Here is a 27,259-nt window from a genome sequence, read left to right as displayed (position 1 = left end):
GCCGACAGCCGCCGACTTGCGGCGCCGGTGTGTGTATCCTGATAGAAACCTATGTTTAGAATTCTAAAATACATGGCGCTGCGTGGCGCTGCGCGGCGCGCCGCCGAGCGGCGCTTCTGGTGTGCGACCTGCTTTAGTCTCTCTATTCATACTTATTTTTTAAGAATTCTTTATATTTTAGAAACTGCGTTTTGTAATTACTTTTTTTTTCCTTTGCAATTCTGAGAATTTTTATTAGCATTTTGTTAGTAAAGCAGTTTATTTCTTGAAGTTGGCACTTTATGTCTTAAAATCAAGTTATATCTGTCATTTCTACAATTTCACATGCACAGTATGTGTAGCATTTCTGAGGAGTTTCCGAGTGTTAAGGTCATATAAAAAAAAAAAAAAAAACTAAATATATGATGTAGTTCACATAGACTAAAAGTAATGGAACCCTGTTGCCAAACTTGCAATTCCAGACAATATCTTCGTGAGAGTTAGTCTTTTTTGTAATTTTAGAATTCTGAGTTTTCTGAATTCTTTATATATTTGACAAAACTGTGTATTTTAAAATTTGGCTTTTTTCCTTTGCAATTCTGGGTAATTTGCTTTAGCATTTTGCTTGCGTTTGTGAATTTATATCTGGTAATTGGAATTTTTTGTCTGGAAATTCACAATTAAATGACAAGTTTACATCTGAAAATTTTTTATTAGCTCTTCCTATTCTTGTTTTGGTTCTTATTCCTTTTTTATTCATATTCACATAATTCTTGCTGCCTTATTTTTTTTTAGGTTGAATCAAAAGAACTTCAAATGTCATTCTCAACTTATATCAATCAAACTACTTAAAAAAATATTAAGTTAAACTTTGCATACCTTTAACATTTTAGTTGAAACCTGATTAACTTATTTAAAGTGCTTAAAGTGAAATAAAAACATTTGTACACTTGACTTTTGGGCATATATATATATATATATGTATATATATATATGTATATATATATATATATATATATATATATATATATATATATATATATATATATATATATATATATATATATATACTTTTTTACAGTGCTCTTACTCTCATTCTTATTCATTTTATATCTCACAGATAATTTTTTCATAGTTCAGAGTTTACATCTCGTATTTCTGAGATTCTTTTTTAAACTAGCGATTTACTTTTTTTGTTTTTACAATTTCAAGTTTGTTCCTTTGAATTTTGCTTTTTTCCAGAGATTTTTAGTTGTTTTCTTCTTCTGCCAGTTTCAAATTTGTCTTTCTCATTTCTACCGTTTTTAATTGAACTTTCACATTTCAGAAAGTGTTTGCGAGTTTATAAATAGCATTTTTATACGATGTCAACTCATAGAAAATCAAAATCATCATTTTTAAAGTCACAATGACCTTTTCCTGTTTCAATTCCTGTGTGGCACAAACAAGCTTCTATAAAAAGTGCATAAAGACTAGATATCCAGCGCTTTATATCCAACGCTTTAATATAACAGAGCTTGTCCTATTTACTGTTTAGACCGAGTTGTCATCTCTTTGCAGAGGTTTCTAATATTTCCTTTATTTTTTTTAAATCAATTTTAAAATTATGTAGATGTTGAAATTAAAGCAGTAGACGTCACATGACTTGGGCTCGCTCTGCACATCGCTGTAATTTGAGTGGGAATATTTTCACACTGTCAGAGGTCAAGCCTTTGTGGGTGTTAAGTGGGATATTTCTTTTTATTTTGAACTGTTTCTTACAAACACAGAGGGCTGTTTAAGTGATAGCCAATTTAAGTCTTTATTTAAACTGCGTCTACTGTAGCTCATTTAATTAAATGTCCCTAAGTTCTTGAAACCACATTAGCAATTAGCTCGCTGGTGCTTTTAAAGATGAACTGGATCCACAGAAGGGTGTGTAATGCAGACGCCAAATGACTTGACTTTCTTTTGTTTTTCTTTACCAAGCCTCTGTTAAAGATGCACCTTTTTGCTTCTGTACTTAAGTGAATACTGAATACACTTTTGCTTTTCTTGACTGTTAAATCATACATGTAGTTCAGTTTGCATTGCCTTTTGACCTCCTTGTGAATTGTAAATAGCTGGCATTTGTCTGCATTATGTAAACTAATGTTAGCATCGTCCTGTTAACACAGTTGGTGTTTATGTTCGCAGTGTGTAATGCCTTCGGTACGTTTGTGTGTTTGACTCATCTCGTCAAAAACTGCTTGTATGACACACTTGCCAAACTGCACTTCAGAACACGGTGTGACTGAACTGACCCGAAACCTTCAACTGAAACTGCTTCAAAACAAACAACTTTACCTCTACAGACTTTTACCTCTCCAGATTCTGACTAGCTCTTGTGTGTCTTTTTGACGAGGCTCGCATTTACTCCAAACTGACTAAGACTGGCTCTTTTACACTGAAAAAAGGATGCAAACCTTAGTAGATATCCTCATAAAGTTCATGTAAGATACTATAGAAGTTACTGTTAAGGCTTTTCAAATTTAATAAAATTCATTGCAAACATTTTAGTTTAGGTCATTCAATTCATGCTATCAAGAACTGGCTTATTACATGTCTATTATGAAGTTATTAACTGTTTAATAGTAGTTATAAGGTATGATCTTATACTACATCCTTAATCCTACCCAAAAACTAAACCTAGCTTTTACCTTACTATTAATAAACAGCTAATTAGAAGTTTAATAAGCTAATATATTAGTTGATTATTTGATAATACATCAAATTGTGACCTAAAATAATGTGTTACCAATGCTTTTTGATATCAACTAACCTAAATGAGCTAACATATGTTCTTGATTGAAGTGAGCTTGGAAAATTCAATATATATATATATATATATATATATATATATATATATATATATATATATATATATATATATATATATATATATATATATATATATATATATATATATATGTCCCAATTTGGTCCCAGATTTTAAATGTTTAATTAGACAAAGTTATTATTCTTAAGCATATAAAATGTTGTTTCAAAGTTTTTTTTTAATTAAAAATTAATTAAATTAAATTAAATAAAAATTGTAAATATTTTTTAAAATATTTTGTTTTTGTTCAGCCCAGAAGATAAATTTATTTACAAATGAAACTAAATGACTTTCTGAAGTATGAGATTGTACCTATTTGTATTATTTTAAAACCTGACAAATAGGTCAAACCTAGGCGTTTAAAGTCATTAAGTTAGTGTGTTAGTTGATTATTTGATAATACAGCGAATTGTGACTTAAAATAAAGTGTTAACAATGCATTTTATTAACAAGCAACCTAAATGAGCAAACGTATGTGTTCTTGATTGAAGTGAGCTTGGAAAATTCACATTATTACATTGACATTAATGTTTATGTCCCATTTTGGTCCCGGAATTTAAATATGTTGAATTTGATGAAGTTATTTTATAGACTTAAGCATATAAAATGTGTTGGTTTCAATTTTTTTACATTAAAAAAAAATCTTATTATGGTTGAAATGTTTTGTCGTCTTTCAGAGCAGAAGATACATCTATGTACACATGAAACTAAATGACTTTCTGAAGTATAAGATCGTACCTATTTGTATTATTTTATGTCATTTAAAACCTGAAAAGTAGGTCAAACCTATGTGTTTGAAGGATTGTGGCAAAGTATGAAGCTTTTAAATTACAATTGGTATTTCTGAGCAGATTTTTGTTCTAATCATGCCTGACAGTATTTAAAGATATGATTTTGGTTTAGAATTTGTTATGCTGAATGACAATTTAGAGTATCTCCTGTAAATCATGGTAAAAAAAAATGATCATTGTATTATCTTTGTATTCATCTTAGATCCCCATAAATTGATGTGAAATGTTCCTTCTCACAGCTTAATATTTAATTGTAAAACAGATTAATATTTATGTTGACTGTTATTTTGATTTTAATTGCGACTCAAATTTGTCTTTACGTGAATCCATTTCGAACAACTAGACAAAATTGTAACAGCCATGTCTAAAAAAATCTTCAGGTTGCATAAGTTTGGAACTTACTATTTTTATTTTGTCAAACAATGTGAATTGAACTTACACATTTTATCTGTCCATCATACTGTATTCAGCCCATGTTTGTTTTCCCTCTTTGTTTGCTTTTAAATGTCTTTTAATGTGTACTAAGCATTGTTTTGTTAATGCACCATCGACTTTGCAGTTTTTAAGAAATAAAATGTTAAACTGGAGACATCATGAGACATCAACTGTAGAATCATTATTACAGACATTTGCCTAGATGTTTTTTCTTCTCGGCTTGTGCTGTAAATCTTTATAAGGTGCATGTGATGCATCATTGCAGCTGTGCCATTTCTCATGGCGTTTATATATTTGGTAATTGACTCACCTGTGCAAGGTTCAGAGATGGATATATATCGATAGCATCATAACTGACGTATTAAATCGTAGTAATGTCTCTAGAGAGATTTTAATGGTTTATGATAGATTCACAATGGTATGCCACATTGATTTAAAGATTACAGGAGTGGTACAGTTTATTAAAATGGCTGAGGTGTTTTAGAAGGTGTCAGATGACTTTGTGTGACTTTGTGACTAAGTGTTTGCCCTTGTGAGAGATCTGTAAAATAGCATAATCCTGTGCAGCAAATAATGCACAATTTTGATGTATATTTTAATGAATGAAAATATTTTAATTTTAATATCATGTTGTACTCAATTATATATATGTTTCCCAGAGATGGGTTGCAGCTGGAAAGGCATGCGCTGTGTAAAACATGTGCTGGATAAGTTGGTGGTTCATTCCGCTGTGGCGACCCTGGATTAATAAAGGTACTAAGCCAGAAAGAAAATAAATGAATGAGTTATATATTTACAGTGATTGGGAAAAATGTGAGGCACTTGATTTTCTCTTTCTCTGGATTTGTTAAGTGTGGCCTTGAGTAAAAAGTTATTTGCTTTATTCAATAAAGGTCTGGTCTTTTTTTCAAATAATTAGTAAATCTCATAATTATTTTGAAACTATTGGTTAGGGGTGCCTTTCTGAAAACCAACTAAGGTCGTAAGTTGCATCGTTACAAACATAGTTTGTTGATTTGGTGTTTCCCAAATCTGTCGTTCCAAGGAACATTCGCAAACTGCGTCACAAACTCGTACGCTTGTAACTACACCTCTAAAACTGTAGCATAAAGCATAAAACCCAAACGATGCATCGTACTATGATAGTTCAGCCACGAGTTATGTCGTTGTTTGGGAAGGGCACCCCAGAAAAACAAATGTTTTAATTTGTTGTGATTTTAAAAATACTTGACTCTTGTATATGGCTACATTTCACATTCAGAAGTAATGTCATCAGAATAATATTAAAATTGTTTTACTCAAACACAAACAGTAAAAAAAAAAATCATAAAACCAGAGAAACTGAGAGTTTTCAAATGGTCTCTTATTATTATTATTTCCCCCATAGCTATATTGGCTTGTTTTTTAATACTCCAGTGCACAAAAGAGCAGAAAAAAGTATTCTTTTTAACAATGTGGATACTTTTATGGAGCTTTTAATCAATTTAATGCATTCTTGTTGCATTGAATGCGTTATAGAATACATACATACAGAATTGCAGCCGTCACAAACCTTTTCTAACCAATATAACTTACTTTAATTAAAGTCAAGCTCTAATATTGGGGCTATGGTTTTACATCAAACATATGGCCAGATGTATTGCATAAGTCGGAACCTGGAGCTATTCCCAAAGGATGCTGGACTTTCCTGAACTGTGACAAACCTTTGTCCCTGTTAACCTCACAATTAACCTCAACACTGTCCACCTGTGCTTCCTTCTGTTCACACCTGCTGCCCCCCCCCATCTTCTGCCCAGATACAGCCTGCCAGAAAATTACCATCTTATTTCACTAATGGCATTGCTGAAAATATTGGAAGTCGTCTCTAATCACATGGGGGTTTTTTTCTTCTCTTTTTGTTCCCTCCATATTCTTCCACCTTTTTACTGGCTCAGAAAGTGGGGGAGTTGAGAAGTCCAGGTAAGTGTGCAGTGACCTTTTCACAAAGTCACCCACCTCTTCTCCTTTTAATCAAACCCCCTCTGTTCCTCTCTGTGCCAGCGCTTGTAATGTCACAATTAAGGTGGCTCCATTGTTTCTGTTTTCAGGCTGGAGAGACGTAGCGCTCCTTGGTCCCCGGGTCATTTCTCTTACAATATTAAATAAGTCATTAGAGACCTACGACCACCACCTTCACCACCCCCATGCTGGATGGTGGAAAAAATGGCTTTTTGTATAGCCCTATAAATTGCATATTCAAAGTTCTCGTTGCACTGTGCTTGCATCATAAGAGAACATGCAAATATGCGGTTTGATTTGTGATATTGAATGATGGAGAACTTAAAGATGATCACCTGACCCTCAGATACCCGAACATTGTTGCTTCTTATTATAATTGCAGATGCATAGCAATGCTGCGTTATAGGAAATACAGTATTTGGAGTTATGTAGCCGTCAAACATTGGTCTGTGGTCACTTAAAAATGTTAATTATGGTAGATTAATAATCATTATGGTAGATTAATAATCAGGGGGTCTTGTCAATATACAATGTGATGTTAATTCTCTAATCCAGCAATATTTTTGCTCCACTGTAAGCAATTTTAATTTTTTTTTATTATTTTTATTTTAACCTAAAAACCAGCGAGTGAGTGAATAAATCAGTTGTACCTTGTAATCTTTTAAGTTGACTTAAGTTATTTTATTATATATATTTGCACATAATTAATTTACTTAGTAATTTAAAGGGTATACTGTAAAGTGATTATTTATTTAAAGTAAAACATTTGACTTTACTTCAAAACAGGGTAAGTTAATTCATTGTAACTTGGAATTTTTGAGTACACTGCAACTTTATACAAAGGCTACAATGGAAACGGTGATTAGTTATTTAAAGTAAACCAGTTGAATTGAAAACCAATGTAAGTAATCTCATCGTAACTTGACATTTTGAACAGGATCCCAGCAGGTTCTTAACTGTTAAAATGTCTTTAATTTCAAAAACAAAATTTTAGGCTTGAAAAGTCTCAAATTCACTGAAATATTATGTTTTAATGACATGTTATTGTGTTTTAAACTGGTCTTAATTTTTTGTCCAAGTTAAGCTTCCCAAATGGGCCGACATCAATCTAATCACTGACAAACTGATTAAAATCTCCATACTCTCTGACATCTCCATGTCTTCATAATACATAAATGTTAAGCAACGTTAAACTTGTCGATAAAAAAATAAATATTATGTTGAAAAAAAGTGCATACAACTAGAGATGAATTAAAATATTTTGCTAAGAAAAAATTACATTTAGATTTATGGCAACCGACCAGGCAATTCGAAATTATCATTAGTGTTTAGCCCAGTATAAACCTAAAATTGTATTCATTATGGTCTTAAAAGGGACTTAAAAAGTCTTAAATTTGACTTTATTGATCCTGCAGAAACCCTGTTTAAGTTGACTTAATTTTTATATACATTTTCACATTTCACATTTTTACGTAGTAATTAAGGGGCTAAACTTTAAAAAGAGATTGGGTACTTAAAGTAAACCAGTTGACTTCAAAACAATGTGCGTAAACTCATTGTGAGTTTTTACAGTAAGTTGACTTATTTTTTCATAGAAATTTGCACATAGTTCATTTGCTTACTAATTTAAAGGTTACACTGTAAAGTGATTAGTTACTTAAAGTAACCCAGTTGACTTTATTTAAAAACAATGCAAGCTCATTTGAACTTAGAATTTTTAGGTTGATTTAATTTTTATATAAATTTGCACATATAGTTGTTCATTTACTTGCCAGTTAAAGGGTATATTGTAAAAGGTGATTGCTTAAAATAAAGCTGTTGACTTAAAAACAATGTAGATAAACTCATTGTAACTTGGCTTAACTTATTGTTTATATACTGCAAATTGACACACAGTAGTTTATTTTCTTAGTAGTCTAAAGGCTATACCGTAAAAATGATTAGGTACTTAAAATAAACCAGTTGACTACTTTAAAACAATGTAAGGAAACTCATCGTAACTTGGAACTGTTAAGTTGACTTATTGTTTTTATGATTATGAATAATTTTATTCAATTAAAATAGTCAGCTATCGCTTTTTACAGTGTATGGGTTTGCTTATAGCTTTATAAGTAGTCAATTAATTGCCTTTAAAGCCAAAGTTTTAATCATTTTAAAATAATAAAGTCAATTGTTTTTCATAGTATAATACCTTAAAAAAATCTACAGTGACATTGTTCATTTAATTAAATAGTATAATTCACCCAAAAAGAAAAATTAGGTCTATTAGTTAAAAAATTGACAAGATGCCTTTTTTAGAGAACTGCTTACATCATGAACTCACAATGGTAAATGCTTTCAGTGCTTTGCTGGAAACGCGTAGAAGCATGAAAATAAATTTTCCTCTTTGACACATTAAATCTTTAGCTCCATAAGGCCTCAGTATATCATCTGGAGCCATGTGTATTAATCTGTTGTTGTTGTTGTTTTTTTTACTTTTTAAGTGCCAGTAGATGCTGAAAATACAGTTACCCATATTGAATATCCTGATGTTAGTAAATTACTAACATATTAAAATCTTTGGTTGAACCTTTCCTTTAACATGCCCAAATCTATCCATTGTCTTGAAGTCGAGCACTTCTTGATCGTCGCCAAAACCATATGCATAATGTACCATCCTGCCCTTTTTAAACATCAGAGTCAATGAGGGGGTTTGAGTGGACGGTCTTTCAGATATTACAGTTTGAAAGGTAGATCTGTCAGTCAGGTAAGCAAAGGCAAGACGTGGAGGACGTGGAAGGGGGGATAAATAGAGTTCAAGAAATGTCACTCTCAATTAATCTCTTCAGTCCTGTCCCCATTAAAACCCTCACACAAGGGGGACGCTTTACAATGCAAATGGCCTCATTACCTAGCCAACTTAATTGACTGTGACAAGGGCCAGGGATGTTTTTTGCATTCAATATTTGTGCTTTTTTGTACAAATGCTGGGCGACACTGTGGTTAGCACTGTCACCTCACAGCAAGAAGTTCGCTGGTTCGAGTCCCGACTGGGCCAGTTTGCGTTTCTGTGTGTTTGCATGTTCTTTTCGTGTCCGTGTGGGCTTCCTGCTGGTTTCCCCCCACAGTCCAAAGACATGCGCTGTAGGTGACTTGAATAAACTAAATTGGCCGTAGTGTATGTGTGTGAATGAGTGTGTGGGGATGCTTCCCAGTACTGAGTTGCAGCTGGAAGGGCATCTGCTGTGTAAAATGTATGCTAAATAAGTTGGCGGTTCATTCCACTGTTGCGATCCCTGATGAATAAAGGGACTAAACCAAATGAATGAATGTAAAAATACTGCTAAGTTAGATGCTGACTTTGCTAATGAACTACTGAAATGCGACATGAAGGCTACTATATTTAAAAAGTAAAGAGCACAGACAAATTCAGTACATTAATACTGAGAGCAAGTTATATTTTAGTCACTGTACTATTTTGTCCTGAACATTCAAAAATGACTGCTTGTTCAAACTACTTATTTAAAATGAATTTTAATCACACAATTATTAATTATTTTGGGGGGACAACTTTGTTGTTTTATGTTCAATTCACTTAAATTTGTAAAAAGGATTAAGTTAACTTAATTGATTTGTTTTTAGACAACAACATGAAGGAATTGTGTGGAACCCAACAATTTTTTTACAGCGTATTTCCAGTGTTTAATTTTTGAATTAATCTGTTTTCAAATGAACAAAGTGAGTCAATGATTCAATGATGAAGGATTGCTTTTTTCTATTTTAATAAATGATTCAGTAATTCAATCACTTAGACAAAACTGGTAGTTTTAGAGTAATATTTATTTATCTATGACTAAAACCAGCACATAAACCTGTTCTGCAAAATGTTCAATATAATTACTTTTAAAAGTTGGTAGCATGTGTATACAGTAGGAGTCAAAATTATTAACCCTCCTGTAATGTTTTATATATATTTTTTAAATATTTCCCAAATGATGTTTAACAGAGCAAGGGCTTTTTCACAGTATTTCCTATAATATTTGTTTTCTTCTGGAGAAAGTCTGGTTTGTTATTTCAGCTAGAATAAAAGCAGTTTAAATTTTTTTTTACTATCATAAGGTCAATGTCATTAGACCTTTTAAGCAATATTTGTTTTTGTATTGTCTACAGAACAAACCATCGTTATACAATAACTTGCCTATTTAATTACCCAAACTTAACCTAGCTGCACTTATGAGCTGCACTTTTAACCCCATAGACTTCCATTCATACGCATACAAATGCGGCAGAACGGAAACAAAGTTCGAGTGACAAGTTTCGCATTTCGCTGCTTTGCAAAGTTCAAGCTTGGTAAACTCTGACCTGCAAAATCTCATTATGTGGCTGTGAGAATAATCAGAGATCAAAACATGACCTCTCTGTACAGAAATGTATAATATGGAGCAATCGCGCAGTTTGTTTTTACATCCAATCATCTTGTTTTGTATGCTCAAACTCTAGTGTGACCATGGCTTAATTAGCAGTATCTTAAAAAATATCTAGTAAAATATTGTGTAGTCATCATAGCATAGATAAAAGAAATCATTTATTAGAAACTACAGTAGTTATCAAAACTATTACGTTTAGAAATGTGTTGAACTGTATATAAATGCAATTTCATCAATGTTGCACAGCCTAAATGGAGCACCTTGTATTCAAATTCTTTTGTGTGTGATTTTGAGGATGAGACATGCGGATGAGGCATAAATAGTGTCTTTTTTTTCCCAGCATATGTCAATCACCTCACAGCAAACAGCTTGTCATATCATACGTTTATCTCCCTTTTTGCGAATTTTAGCTCCTTAAAAATAGTTTTACGTGTAAAATAGACACAGGCGAATGAAATGTAAATGATTTGCAGGTTTGTATTTTGTATTTCAGCTCTGCCTCATTGTGCTCACACCTTAAATATTTAAAGACCCCCTCCGTAAAACCTTTGCTGCTTTACAAGGGCACCGCATGCTGTTTAATCTCTCTTCACCTGCAGGCGAAGCAACGGCAATGTAACGACAGCAAGCGGTAGTTAGCGAGATCACGAAAACCAGCCCACAGACACAGACGGGGCACGGACTGGTTCAAAGTTTCTGCGTTTCGCCTTTTTGAAGTCAACACCGGCTTTGGATTTAAAATGAAAGAGACACGAGATGCGCAAACGTAACTTTTCATGAGCGTTTTCACAAGTTTTACTACTGCTTATCAAGATTATGTGGGAATGATTACAATTGTTTAGCTTATTAGCAAGGCATTAAAGTTCTGCACCTCTTCGGTGCCCCCTAAATGCATTGAAGCATGGGAGAGGCAAATTGAACTGGACGTGTGGTTCGGAAATGCCTGTTTATTTGCTTGTTCGCAGTCCTTGAGCTATAAATTGGTTGTCACCTTTGCTACTTGTCATTCTTTGATATGGATGTGTTGTGGGTACCAAAGCAAGGGGGTTTGATTGTTTGCTCTTAACATCACTTAAATGAAAGGCTTCGGTAGCCTGTAGTCATTCTCAATGATTGGCACTCTTGTTTGCTGTGATGCTTGTGCAACTGCTGCCATAACCTACTTTGATGGTAATTATGTACAGAAAAAAGAGAAAAAAAACGTAAGATATCTGTTTTCTTCTGGCCTTTAAATATGGGTCTGAAATTGCAGCACAATTTTCTATTTATAGTTTTGTCAATCAGCGCTGGAAGTCATGGTTTATGAGAGATAAACAGTTTAATGGCTTTGTTTTTTTTTTGTTTTTTTTTTTTCTGTGGCAAATCACATCTGGCAAGCATATTTACCGAAGCCGTTCAGTTTAAAGATCTGATGCTATCTTAATACTTGCATCAAAACATTATGATAGAGCGTGCGTGTATATATCTCACCATATTTTCTCTGGAATAAAATGAGAATTCGTTTAAAGATTAAAAAAGTGCCTATTTAAGGAGCTTTAAAAAAATTTGTTTTTTATTTATTTTCATAATTACTTTTGTTTTATGCTTTTTAGATATATTTTATATGTACAGTACATAACTTGAAATTAATAGATCGAAAAAAAAGTCATGACAACAGATGTTTCTCTTACTAAAAGTTATAGTTCACACCAAAAATGAAAATTCATTTGCTCACCTTTGACTTGTTTTAAGGTGTAGACAGTGAACATATATATTGAAGAATGTTAGAAACCTGTAACCATTTATTTACGTGGTATTTGTTTTTCCTAGTATGAAAATTAAAGGTGCAGTGGGTGATTGAAACATTTTTTGTTGTGGTGGTTGAACGTATTATCAACTTCCAATAGTAATGATTAAAGTAAATAATCTTAATGTATTTATGTATTTTTATTTACTGGGTAAGACATAAACAAATTCAATCATCAGATTAAATATTGTCAGGCCGACAATCCCCGTTATTCTGATAAGTAGCCCAAACTGTCAACAAATGTAGATTTGTACAACTGCACACGTCCGCCGTTTGCACGTAAACGCAAGACGAGGGAAACGAATGCTGAATCAAAACTTTTTCAAATCCTAAATTAATATTGGCGTTTTGCACGCTGGAGGAAGGATGACACCATGGCTGAAGTATATTTCTTTTAGACAGGTAATGTTATGTTTTAAAACTATTTTAGTCACTCAAAGCTGATGTAGATTGTGTTGTAATATGAATAGGTTATATGCACAGAAGTGTTGTTCAGCCACTATAAGTATAATGTGACTATTTTCAGTTTCATAAGGAACCTTTTACAGCATAATAATGTAGATTTTTATTTAGTTTAATAACAAAACAACAGTAAATGGTGCTATTTTGCCTTGCCTGCTTTACTCAGCTGAAGTTGGTTTTATATTCACATCACATTAGTATATTATTGAACAATGACAACCTGTGACGTGCTCCCTAAATTGCTTACTGCTATTCTGAATATTAATAGCATGTGAGTATGGCTTACTAACAAGTGTAATTCCTGCACGCCGCTGGCCAACCACTAAGCAGAGTCGCTTTAGGACAGCACGGACAGAGGGTTGTCTGCTGTTATCTTTAAGGTGCGCATGTTCCTGTTTTAAGAGGCGTGGCTTTGGACGGCACTTTTAGGGCATAAGCAAATCGTACTAAATTGTACGAATGAGATTTCATACAAATTAGCCACTAAATCAAAAGGTTACGAATTGCCATCAGATAGCGTTGGAATTTTCAGTACTACCAGAAGGTCCATGAGATAAATATGATATTGAAATGCATTTATTCAATGAGTATCAATTGACAAAAAAAATATTATTTAACAAAACAAAGTATTTCTTTGGCGGAGGCCCTATCTGTAGCTTGAATCAAAAGTTTGTAGATCTAGCTACTGCTGTCGAGGATGAAGACCCCCCCGGACAGGGCAAACCTGCGCCTCACCATTCAATCAAATGGATGAAATGACGACAGCTTATATATTTCTTGTGTCTTGTGGCTATTGGTTGGACCTGTTTGTGATAAGTGACATAACATTAGGTATTTCTTGTGTCTCGTGGCTATTGGTTGGAACTGATTGTGATGAGTGATGTGACGTTATGTCTTCTTGGTCGAACTAGCGCTGAAAGCTACATTTTTGGGCAAACTATCCTTATTAATCAGTTTTATATACAGTTTATGTTGTTTTTATTGTTTTAATTAATTTTATTATAACTATATTTAAATTATAATTTTATTTTGATTGTTTTTAGCATGAGGAAATAAATAATAACTAGAATAATTTAACTAGAACAGAAAGAGTACAAGCATGATTTCACAATACACAGAATGTGGGACACAACATAATACAACAACATCAAGAAAGCACGAGAAATTAGAATTGATTAAATATAATAAAACGATGCTTTACAGAGAAGTGTGTCGCTAATAAAGCTAAATTGTTCTAGTTATTCAAAGCGTAACAATATTTTTAGTCAGTTTTACTGATGTAAGTTAAGTTGATTGAGCTAAAAAAAACTGTTGTATGTTTTTAAACACAAATAAATCTAAAGTGAACTTTAGACGAATTTTCTGGCCACACAAAGTGCTTCTCAGCAAATTTCAGTCTTTTGGCAACAAGTATTTTGAGGGGACTTGAATAAATAGGTGAGATTATAACGAGAAAATATTAAAAATCATTGATATGGAACGTCCAACCTTTTCTTGCAATGACTTTGATGGTAATTAAACCATCTAAAGTGAGGAGTGACGATCATAAATGATAATCATTTCTTTTGTTTTTACTTTAGATGTAAAACATGTGATGATGTGGACTCGAATAGACTCCGAGTACAAGTTTACCCAAGGCCGTGAAAAGTCCAAATCCAATCAAAACTGAGTCCAAGTTCGAGTACCTCAACACTAAAAACATGCCCTGTGGCTTGTTGATTCATCTTCCCAATTCATTTTTCGCTTCCTCACACTACTTTGTATGATGTAGTCTACACAAGAGGCTTGATTTAAAGCAGAACCATGTCCTATTCTTAAAACATGATGTGATATTCACATCAGTGACAACCAACCAAAGCACCCAATCTAATTCATCATCAGCATGCATTAGACCAGAGATCATCAGCCTGAATGCGATTAGATAAGATGAAATCTGTTTTGTCCCGTAATTACACCATTACAGATGCTCTTGATTTGTTTGTCAGGCTCCTCCGACAACATCTACACCTGTTTATGTCTCTGTTTTGCTTGTTTATTCAGCATACAGAGGCAACCTGTCAGGCTGACAGCTACGATTTGTAACATTGTGACAGCAGCATTGTGTTTATGTCTGCATCTGATGGTTGCATGCGCGGGGGAATATAAGGAAGCATCGCAGGTGCGCGAAACACACACCTGCAGTCTTCTCTCACAGGAATAACCGCCTGTGCCCTATAATAGCTGCACATCCTGTGGTCTTTCTGGAAAATCTGGCATCCAGGACCCGTTCATTCATTCATCTTAAATAATCTCCATCCTCATTCCGCTGAGCTCTGCGTTACCCATATATACATATATTTCCAGCGTTATTATGTTATTTCAGGTCAAACGGATTGCGACGTAAAAGGTTTAACGTCTGATTGCGAGCGAAAGGTTAAGGAAGGACCCTGGAAGAAACGTGTCTGGCGGACGATTGAAGCGATTGTGGCTTCTCTTTTCTGCTTCAGTCCCTTTTCTAAGAATCGAAAGTGACTAACAAAGAGAAAAATACTTCACTGCCTGAGGAATATTCATGATCTTGCTGCTTCCAGGTTAAAAATGTATATGCAAATTCGCTACATTAGAGCATGCACAGGTTGTTAATAAATTAGCACGTGGCAGAAATAATTCCGCTTAGCGGGATGAATCTCTGTGCAAGCTGTCAGCTGTCGCATTGTTCTGGATCGAATGTGACGCTGAGATGGCAACACAGCCAGTGAACTGTGATGTTTTAGTGTACAGGCTCCTAAATCTCACGGCACCGGCGCAAAATCATGTCTTTTGTGTGTGTGTGTTGGCGTGAAAGGGATGGTGTTGGTGTGCGTGCATTCTTGAGTGTTTTAAAGCTCTGGATTTATGAAGTAGGACAGACAAAGCCAGTATAATATTACCTCTCTTTGGAATGAAATGATGCATAATTTATTCCGCCTCAAAAGGGAAATATCCGCCTTTTTCTTCATCTCTTAAATTACGGATATGAATTTGGCTGGCGAGCATCTTCGCTGAATTTACTGTCGCCGTTTCCTGAGAATGACGCAGTATACCTGATCACTATTATTATTTTCGCAAGCGCCGGGGAAGTCAATGAGCGTTTATATGTCTACCCAGAGGGACATTTTATTATTCAGAGGTTGCTTTGTCATATTATGCTTTAATATTAAATATGTCTCGGATGTGTTTCTTGCAAGTTTACTTTTTGGGCAGGAAAATGTGTGGAAAAGTTAAGTTGAAAACAGGAAAGGTGTTTATATATTAAGTGGCCTTTACTACTTGCATCAACAAATAAATACTGTGTTCATAATTTATTGCAGATCACTTTTAGTGCACCTGAGGTGGGATATGGGTGGGGTTAGGGATAGATTTGGGGGTATGGATAGGTTTAATGGTGGGTTAAGATCTAAGGGATGGTCAACAGTGTCATTAAAGATGTAGAAATTCATTACATATGCAATTGCATATATGTATTTAATCATAAGTACAATGTAAATACATGTATTTACACAATAAGTACATTAATCTCACATAATATAAAGTGGGACCTGCTTTTTTTTTTTTATGTCTCTATTAAATTATTAAAGCCAACACTAGAACACCTAGTAAGCACATTAATGAGGAGGCTTTAGCTTTCTGTGTATGTATTATGTACAGCTTGTCACAAAAATCAGCAAAGGATATGCCTAAACATAATGAAAGAACGTGCCAGTACTATTATTGCATTTTAGACATTGAGGTGGAGCTGTTATTTATTTTACTATGTTTATTTGTGCATATATAAGCTCTATGTACAATATTAAATTGCATTTCTTTAAATCTGTTGCAGACTGAAATATTCAAGGGTAGTCTGATAATATCATCCCACACTGGTTCCTCAATGTCGCATTTTAAGTTCTTACTCCATGTCTTCTGCAATTAAATCAGATTGTCTGCTTTATACTGCTTTATTGGAAATGAACTGCTTAACTTCGGAATTCTAAAGAAAGAATCTATTCCAAAAGAAATCAGTGCTATTCAAGGGAAGACATTCCATGTCTAGCATGAACCAAATGTCTTATCTGCAGGTATTTAAAGAAATTGTTTTTTAGGGATGATATGCTATAAATGAAACTCCTTAAATGACAAAAAATTGTCCTTGTGGAAGAGATCATTTATCCTGTATGTTCCCAAATTAGTCTAGCTACCAAATCGAGAGCCCATATACATATGGTGTGAATTTGTATTACTGGTCAGTGTGGATTGAATAGGCAGGTTCTGATTGTACTTGAGAGATCTTCTGATTTGCGACCATGTTTTGATATAGGTTGGGTTTTCATAGTGATTCACTGACTTGTTTATTCTTTCAAAACGTCTGATTTTAGAACTTAAGCAGATGACTTAACTATTTTCATTAACAAAACTGAAAAAAAATATATAATATTTAGTCTAATTAAGTATTAACTTCAACTGAAAATGCACTTTTAATTGTGCAATTTTACTTAATGCCTAGCATAACTTAAATTATAGGTAAATAGTGTTGTGAACTCGAAGGCGAAGTCCAGGAGACTGGTTTCTTCATGTGGGATTGGTTTTTGAGAAGATTCTTTTTCTGGAGTCATGAAGATGTCTAAGAGACATCTGACGAGTAGTCTAACAAGACGTCTAAGAGAAGTCTGACTAGGGCATTTTACACTGTATTTTATATACATTTTTAGGGCTGTTGTGATGCATCGAGGTGGAGACAAATCTAAACGAAGCATGCAAGAAAATTGACGTTTGCTGTTTGATTAAATGACTTATTTAAAATTAGCTGAAACAACACAATTATTGAGGTTTTTTGGTGACAACTTAATTGTTTTATGTTCAATCCACTTACATTGTAGTAACTAATAAGTTAACTTAATTCTTTCATGTTGTTTCATCCCAAATGGATTATGTGGAACGCAGCATTTTTACAGTGTGGATAATGTATACACTGTAGAAAATGCTGGGTTCCACATAAGCGATTTGTATTGGGTCAAAAATAGGAAATTGAAAAAACGTATTGGTTTTAACAAAATTAAGTGGATTGAACATTAAACAATTAAGTTGTTATTACAAAAACAAACAAATTGTGTTGTTTCAGCTCATTTTAAATAAGTAGTTTGAGTGTAGAGTGTAGGTTCAGACATTTTTTTGTTTGTTTTGATTGTTTGTAGCAAAGTAAATGACAAACGCAGAAATGTCAGCTCAAACAAAATTTAAACAAGTAATATTACAGACTTTAAATATGCTATACTAAATCTTAACGATATTAAATACATAGTGAAAATTACAATAGGGTATACTATTTATGATTTTTCCCAGGTTACCAGCAGTGTCTGTTGCATGAATGCACCCGTGTGCCTGCGTCAGCTCTTCTCTTGTGATTTTACTTTCTGTTGTGCCAGCTTGTGTTGCGTGGCACCACTTTGCACCCCATCCCAGATGAGCGCCACAGCCTGACGTTGTGTTTGTGAAGCATTAGTTGCAATCGTGCAAGATGTCAAGTGACTCGCAGCAAGTTTTAACAAGCTCCATTTGTTCAATCTCCTGTTTAAACATTCCTAACACATCACAGCAGATCCTTAAAGAGGCTGCCCTATCTTTTAATTAAGTCCCAGACTAATGTGGCACTTAATTGACTAATCAGGAGATTTTGTTTTCTCTAATTTACTGGAAAAACCAGCAGCACATAAGCTTTTTAATATCAACATGAGGAGAATGGGACAGAAATGGATGGGGTTGGTGAAGGGGGGTGTTTGGCTCGGCGACTTTTTATACTTTGATTAGTCTCAGACTAAAACTCTTTGGCAGGGTGTTAGTTGTGGCTTATTTATAATATATTTTTTTTGTAATTCATTTTATCATCATAATGTGTGAAAATAGGAAATGTTAATTCATAAAGTAAGAACTTTTTTTCTTTATGAGTTACCTTTGTGTTTTATATGTGAATGAAACACTTTTTATCCTAAATATTGAAGAAAAAATGATCAACAATTAGTAAACAAATAAAGATACAGCGGGGAAAATAAGTATTAACACGTCATCATTTTTCTCAAAAAACATATTTCTAAAGGTGCCGTTTACTTGAGATTTTCACTGGATGTTGGTTACAACCAAAGAAATCCATATGTGCAATGAAAACTAAACTAACTAGTTTACAAATTAAATTATGTGTAATAAAATCAAATTACAAATGAAAAAATCATTGAACACATGAAGAAAGGAAGGTGTAGAAGGGCAGTGAAAGTCCAGACAGCAGCTTAAATCTTTCGTTAGTTCTTCAGCAGCCCTCTGTCTATCGTCATTGTACATAATATTAGCTGCTTCTGTAACCCGGCTGGTTCTACGCCACCCAACTACCGCCGACTTTCCGCATGGGAATCGGTTGCTCTACCAAGGAGGCTAAAGACCGTGGCCTCTAGCTTCTGTCACTAGACAACTTTAGAGGTCAGAGCAGTGAGGTTCACCTGCACAGCACTTCACAAGCTGCTCTCTGCTACACTCACCCCCTTAAACCTCACTCCCATCCGGGTCACAGCACCAATGTAGCCCCACTGGTCCTACGCCACCAAACCTGCTCTGGGCTAGGATCGAACTGGCGACTTTCAGCATGGGAATCGGTTGCTGGCTTCTGCTACACTTCAGTCCAACATCTACATTAGCATGATGATGAAGGTAAAACCAGAGTGGACATTTCAGCAAGACAATGATCCAAAATACAGCCAAAAAACTAAATAACACTGGTCGAATGGCCCAGCCAATTGCCTTAGTCTGTGAATCCAAAAGAAAAACCAAAAATAAGATCCGATTTGATAGACAAAACCCACAGAAACGTCCAGATTTTACACTCTGTTGAAGTTTTTAAAGTTTTTTTTTATTTGTTTTGTTTTATTTTGTATGTTTGTATTGTTCCATGTCAACAGCTCCTTTAGAAATATTATTCCCAGTAAAAACATGGCATCTTCAATACTTATTTTACCCATATAAAGAAAACTAACAAAAGAAAATGTAATGTTGTATTATAGATCCAAATTTACCATTCCATGTGTTCAAGAAAACAAAATGGTCAATGCCAAAAGTATTTTATTAAAATAGGGCACTTCAAATATTTTTGAGGTCAGAGACAAAAATACAGCCAAGACTAAACACATGGTTTGGTTAGCATGTCCAGCTAAGACTCCAGAATACTTCAGGAGTCCCAAATATTTCAATAGTGCGTAAATACGGCTGTAAAAAGTGCTGGGTGGCATGTGGAGGCTTTCATTTGCTATAGCTGGTAAACAAAGCTCTAATTTAAGAGAAAGTTTTCCACCATTCGAAACAGAATATGTGGGAATTAATGATGCAAATCAGGACATGGTTTGGAGTACTAGTGTTTGAAACGGTCCACAACTGCCATGAGATTTTGGTGACTTGCAGGCAGGTTGTGTGTTTATGCATTGCCAGCTTGGATTTAATGGTGACATAGAAGAAGAGATTAAGCGACATTAAAAGTCCTCTGAAGTGCCTTAAAATGCACTACTTTGTTTTATGTTTGATGTAATTTTAATTGAAAATGATGATAGGGTGGGGTATATTGAGTAGCTCCTCCTCCTCTTAAAAATAGCCAATAGTGTTTAGGCAAACCCTGTGTGTAAACCATAGACTAAAGTTTATAGATGGAGTATCTGTGGCATCACTCATAGGTTTCTGAAGAGCGCAAATGAAGCTATAAGTGGGCGTGGCCAACCTGTTGCAATTTTGTTTGTGCATCATCGTACCGACAGGGGCTACCCCGGGATGTAGCTTGAGCAGAGCTACAGACGCCTGCTAGCATTTTGCTTAGACAGGCTTTTCTTTGGGAGAAATGCTTAATACTTCATTACCTGCGACTTACTTGTGTACTGACCACATGTGCTTGGTTGTATAATATCAGTAAAGTGTTTAGTCTTTTAAAAACACTGCTGTAACACATCGAGCCACTAAACATTGTTCGTATGACGTTTTTTTACAGGAGGAAAACGCAAATTACTTCTAAACACTTCAAATATGGTCTGTGTTAGTAAATGCAAGGCTATTTATGAAATTCTGGCATAACACTGGATATGACAATGCTTCAGATGACTGTTCTAGAATCTACAGCTAATCAATCTGTCAGATTCTAGTGTGCATTACAGGTCTAAGGAAAATTATAAGTGATAAATTATCCTAAATAAGACAAATACATTTATAGAGATGGTATATAAGTCTATAATTTCACTCACCTGGGATATGGAGGCCATGTGAATGCTTTGTAAACAAAATTAAGTGCACACAGCATGCCTCATCATCTGATAATTGTAAGAAATAATTCCAAAAAGTAACTGACTGTGTAAAGACATGTAAAACACAACAAAAATATAATATATATGCCGACTTCAGCAGCTTATCAGCCAGAATTAGCTAAGGTGAAGTGACGACGACCAGCAAGACCTAGCTGTCACTCCAGTGGCCACGCCCTTAATTATGCAGACTTAATCTAACTTAATAAAAATAAAACGGATGAGTTATAAAAAAAAAATTCACCCCCCTCACAGTTGTCATGAAGGGTAATATTAGCTATATGAACCAAAATCGTTCTTTGTAACAGGCTGTAAACACCTTTTCTTCTGCTGTAAAGTTGGCCATTTTAATAGTGGGGTCAATAAAAAATTACTTAAAGTTACTTATGTGTTAGATTCACAAAGGAGAGCAGGAGGTCACCGCTTGGTGTAAACGCTCAGCTACTGGTAAATTAAAGGCTGATTTCACCCGTCTTACAGAGGGCCGGACCTCAGATACTAGAGAGCATTTGATTGGTTGGATTTGATGAGATGTATGTTTATATATTTTCTATATATATATATATATATATATATATATATATATATATATATATATATATGTGTGTGTGTGTGTGTGTGTGTGTGTGTGTGTGTGCTTGTGCATGCACAAAAACATAATACTTTTAATAACTGATTTATTTTATCTTTGCCATGATTACAGTAGATAATATTTGACTAGATATTTTTTTTTTGAAGATACTAGTATTCAGCTTAAAGTGACATTTAAAGGCTTAATGGTAATTAGCAAATCATTGTACAGCAGTGGTTTGTTCTGTTGACAATCAAAAAAATATTGCTTAAGGGAGCTAATAATATTGACCTCAAAATGATTTTAATACACTAAAAACTGCTCTTATTCTAGCCCCAAAAAAAAAAAAAGACTTTTCCCAGAGGAAAAAATATTATAGGAAATACTGTGGAAAAATTCCTTGCTCTGTTAAACATCATTTGTGAAACATTTGAAAAAGAACATTTTTATATGAGGGCGAATAATTTTCACTTCTGCTGTCTAACCTTAAGACGAAGACCCAAAGGCTTAATTTGATTCCAGAGGGACTTTTTTAATTGTGTAAAAAACAAAAAAGGGTATAGCTTTAGTGTGCACTGCATGATTCTGACTGAATGGAAAAGTCCTGTCAGGAAGGTTGCTTTGAGGGCAGCAGTTTTGAAAAGCCTGTAAACAATGAGTCATGGGCATGTGCCCGAGTGTAAGGGAAGGAAGGCAGATCTCCTGTCCATGTCCTTCACAGGAAGAGCACAGACACAATCAGGCCTCTGTTTTAGCCTCGCATGAACGTCACAGAGTTTTGGGCTGTATAAGATAGACAGCCATACTGGAAAGGGGGTTTTCCAGCCTGATTTGCTTTCTCTTTCTTTTTCAGCACACACAGACAAAATGACACTGAAAATGACAACTGTCTCATAAGTTTCATTTTAAAACGTCTGAATCAAACAAAATCTGCATTTTTGAGATTGTCCAGACTTATGCACATGCACACTTAAAAGAAATGAGATCACGACACCAACCTCATTTATTCATGCTTTGTCAGATCACTCTGGTCCTCTGAAGGAATCCACTACTTGGTCTTGATGGCAAATCTACTATAGAAATGACAGTGTCTCTTTGTTTACAAGTTTGTTTCCATTTGAGTATCTGCTGTCATGTGATGTGCGTTTGATAGGATGATCTGTACTGTACCTTGCGATTGTTTCATACAGATTACAACAACAAAAAACTGTTTGTTTTAAAGTGTAGTTGGTCCATTTAAAAGTAGAGATTTCAAGCATCATTTGGATATATTTCTTATGTCTGGGAAGCAAGGATTCACTGAGATTCCAGTGTGTTTGTTGACCACAAAAAGCTGTCGTACAAACACACATCTGGTTCGAGCTTCTTCCTCGGAGAAACGTCAGTCTACAGCAAGGGTGCCCAAACTTTTTCTTATGAAGGGCCAAAAACTTAGTTGAGGCTATATGTAGATGGTTAATATAGTTGCCATGGGTTATTCATAATTTATTTAATAATGTTAAAAAATAACAATAACACATTGCTTTATATTAACCAATACAGTATTTTATATTAAGTAAAACAGTATTTTTTACATTTTTAGTAAACTTAGAACAGTTATAACAAAACTAGATCAAATCTAAACAAACAGGTTATAAACAAGTCTAGTTTATAACAAAATTACTATAGTTTTGCCTTGATTAGCTGCATCGATACTGCATCCTCCATTCATCCAGTTACAGTATTTACATTTAAAAAAATCTGATTCATTTGCAAAATATAATGGAAACAATAAAACTATAATAACAAAAAATGTGATGACGATCTCTGAACTCTGTGTTGAAGGCATTCGCCCCAACCTTCCTCATCATTCTTACTCTCCTCTCAGATGGGATGGTAGCCCAAATCATAGGTTACAGTGGGCCAACTATGGCCTGTGGGCCCTACTTTGTGCATCTCTGGTCTATAGCGATGGATGATTGGCTCCTGCTCTAGTAGGCGGGGCTTCATTCGCCATATTGACATTAGACTTTACCCTATTCAAAACTATACAACTGACATGTCTTGTGTATTCTGTAGTCTTTGACTATAATTATCCTTGCTGTAACACAAGGTTACATTTGGATATTCTAAATTTATATACAATTTTTCAAGTAGAAAAGATTAAAAACTTTGTTTGAATATTAACCCTGGAAAAGTGACTTTTATCAACATTTTTATTACTTTGAATGATGTATTGTCTGGGTTGGTGTTGTATATTATGCTAGGAAACACCTTTTAATAAACTGACAGTAAATTTTCATTTATTTTACATACTTATTTTGTCAATATATTGTTTATCATACATTACACTCTCAGAAATAAAGGTACAGGAGCAGTAACGGTCACCGGGGGAGTAACTTTTTAAAAGATACATATTTGTACCCAAGTAGTCCACAGTGGTTCTATAATAACTGCATATTAGTACCCAAATGTACCTAAAAAGTACCTTTGAGGTACCATTATGCACCCTTGAGGTACAAATATATACCTTTTGAAAAGATCCTGCCCCGCTGACAGCTTCTGTACCTTTATTTCTGAGTGTATTAAACTACTAAAATGTCAAAAAAAATTCACTTTGTTAAACTGTAGAGTTGAATTTTCGACATCAAAAGGCAACAGAGCAGAGCAGAGCAGAGATCAACATCCCATAATGCAATTCTCAACTGTAAATAAACAGAAAACACTTATGAATCACAAAATACCTAAACTGTTCATTAAGATATCTTTTACAGCATGAGAACATAAAATAAATAAGCCCATAAGTTAAATGCCTTGCATTAGCTGCTTGCATTAAACTGTAAACTCATTTCACGACACAAATTTATGTTGCGTTATTACGTTCCACCGGCGGTGCATTGTCTTAATAATGTGCAAATTTAAAAGCGCGCACTTCATCATCAGACAAGTACATAGTGTTAGTGTGATTTGGAACACAGCCACGCTCATTAGCCGCAATAAATATAACAGAGTATCGCCGTATAAAGTAAACAGACACAGTCATTAAGGCGCCAGTGCAAATACATCAGACGTTTATTAGCATAAACACTTCAACCAACATGCGCGCTTTGAGGCAGACGCTCTCACACCTATGCAGCAAACATCCGAGAAGAAAAACAAAATCTCCGGATAATTAAATCTCATGTGACGGCGCACAAAGCCTCTGTGATACATTAATTGGGCGAAATTAGCATGAATTAAAGCAAATAACTGTAACGTGTAATTTATTACTTTCTAAGCATACTTTCGTCCGCGGAAGTCTCCGATTTCCCTCAAGATTGCTTTAACAGCTATAATGCATTTCTTAATTTACTCTGTGGAAAATCAATTTTTTTCAGAGTTCATTAAGCACCAATATGTTACAATGCCGCTCCCCAGAGCTGGCGTCGACTGGAAAACATTATGCAAATGGCTGCGAGCGCATTCTCTGTATGTAAATAGATACTAACACCAGTGTCAGGTCTCTGTGGAAAGCTTTGTTAGTGGAACCTTTTGTTTCTCTGTGATATTGCCGATGAAAATGGCTCGTGCATTGTCTGTACGTCTACGGGTTTTGGCTTGTTTGCTGGGCTTTTAGCATCTGTTGTGGGCTTTTTGGCAAGGGGTTCTGAATTCCCTCGCTCACGTGGACTGTAATTGAAACATGCTGGTCTGTGCCGAGTGGCTGACGGTGCCAGTGAAAGGGCTGCCATCCAAAGACCACTGTGTGCTGCCAAAGCCAGAGCAGAAAACCCCCTCTGTAAAAGGTGGAAGTCCGTGTTTTAAAGTGAGTAGAGTGAGTCCGCAGAGCTTTCATTTGATCATCGCTTTACACTCAAATATGCTCTTTTCCATTCCATGACCTGTTTATGTGCTCGCATGAGGGTTTCATGGCGGAAGGTTCAAGAGAGATCTCTTGCTCTGGATTCATTCATCTGGAGTTATTTTTTAATTACAGTTTGTTTTTTGTTTGGTGCAGTCTTGTAAATAATTTAGAAATAGGATATATTCATTCATTCATCCATTCATGCATTCATTTTCTCGCTACTTTTGCATTACTTTTTCAGATTTTTTTTTCTAACAACACTTTGTAAAACCTTCATTTTTAACTTTAAATCACACAAATTAATGTAGGATAATGTTATCTTTGGTTATCTTCACTTCTGTCAGTTCCTGCATTCTCTCTGTGTGCGGGATTCAATGTGACTACGGTCATTTTGATTCATCAATTTATTTTTGTTAAAAGTGAATTAACTAAACTAAAAAGTAACTCCAAGTCCGTTTATAAAAAATTAACTTAAATATTTATATTTATATGACTCAATTTTTAAAAGTAATGCGTTACTTGTTACTTAGAAAAGTAATATTATTACGTAACTCGCGTTACTTTTATTATATTACCCCTACACTGTTAACACCATCAAAGTCTGTTTATATGCAATAAATGTAAATTCATCTCAAATTATGCATTTATTAAAAATTTGTGATACGAATTATAATTTTGTATTTTAAAGATTCAATATATTTGTGTAAAATTATATATTGATATATTTATATTGTGTTTAATGGATATAATTTTCAAACAAATTTGTTTGTTATTAGTGTAAAATATGATTTTTTAATTATTGATTGAAGTAATTAGTAGTAATGACTGAATTTATTATTATTATTATTATTATTATTATTATTATTATTATTATTATTATTATTATTTGTATTTATATATTATTATTTGTATTGTTGTTGTTGCTGTTGCTGTTAGTAGTAGTATTGTTAGTATTATTAGTAGTGATAAAATAATAATAATATTAAAAAATAATGATAATCATTATTATTATTGATAATAATAATAATAATAATAATAATAATAATAATAATAATTATTATTATTATTATTATTATTATTATTATTATTATTATTATTATTATTATTATTACTATTATTGGTATTAATGTTTATTGTTATTTATTTTTATTGTTAACAATAATAATAATAATAATAATAATAATAATAAATTATGATTCATGGTTCTGAAAATCATAGCTTTTTTATTCACTAGATAGATGGAGGGATGGATGGATGGATATATTAGTTATTTTTTATATAATTTATGTTTTGTTGTTATTTAAAGGTAAACACTTTGTTTCTAAAAAAAAAAACTATATCTGTTTTAAAATGTGGTGTATTGCTAACCATTATTCTGAAGTATCTCTTTTTCGTGCTGCGTCTCCTCCAGCAGCAGCGGTGTCTCTCATCTGTGCTGTTATAGACTCTTCACCCTCCAATAATCATCTCTTTACCATCACTTGCTCTTAAGTGAAGCTCTATTATACACCCTTTACTGTCCCATCTCTGTCAATCCAGCACAACCTGAGAACAATAGCATCACACCGCTCTTCAGGACACATTCTGCATGAAATCTCTGTGTGATAGGTGATCAGAAGTGTGTCTTTAAAAGGTCAGTGACTCTATAGAGCCGCTCTGTGATTCGCTGATTTCCACATGTGCAAATTGGACTCATTCCAGAGCTTCCTGTATTTTTTTTCCTATTGTGATCAGTGTGTTTGAGTATCCTAGAATAACTGCCAAGAAAAACATGATTATGAGTCGCATGAGTCATGGAGCATATGTTATCCAGTTTTACCTCAAAATAGCATTGCT

The 27,259-nt window shown here is 34.0% G+C and overlaps 1 protein-coding gene and 1 long non-coding RNA gene across 9 annotated transcripts in view; both read left to right on the top strand.

The window, feature by feature from the left end:
• The window catches only part of mdfic (MyoD family inhibitor domain containing), a 257,224-nt gene that overhangs the window by 73,068 nt on the left and 156,897 nt on the right, over positions 1-27,259 (top strand). For 3 of the 8 annotated variants that reach the window (XM_087245591.2, XM_087245590.2, XM_087245589.2), the window contains one exon: positions 138-3,488. The exons of the other annotated variants lie outside the window; for them this stretch is intronic. The gene's annotated coding sequence lies outside the window, so the exon portion shown is untranslated. Of the gene's footprint in view, positions 1-137; positions 3,489-27,259 lie in introns of those variants that run through there. 8 annotated transcript variants of the gene reach the window in all.
• Positions 5,997-6,717, top strand: LOC141381578 (uncharacterized). The gene is made up of 3 exons (XR_015482549.1): positions 5,997-6,021; positions 6,150-6,525; positions 6,572-6,717. It is a non-coding gene; the product is annotated as an uncharacterized LOC141381578 (long non-coding RNA).

This window comes from Danio rerio, chromosome 4 (genome assembly GCF_052040795.2).
Source record: "Danio rerio strain M-AB ecotype USA chromosome 4, GRCz13ab, whole genome shotgun sequence".
NCBI lineage: Eukaryota > Metazoa > Chordata > Actinopteri > Cypriniformes > Danionidae > Danio > Danio rerio.
This window is presented reverse-complemented; position numbering and strand designations above follow the sequence as displayed.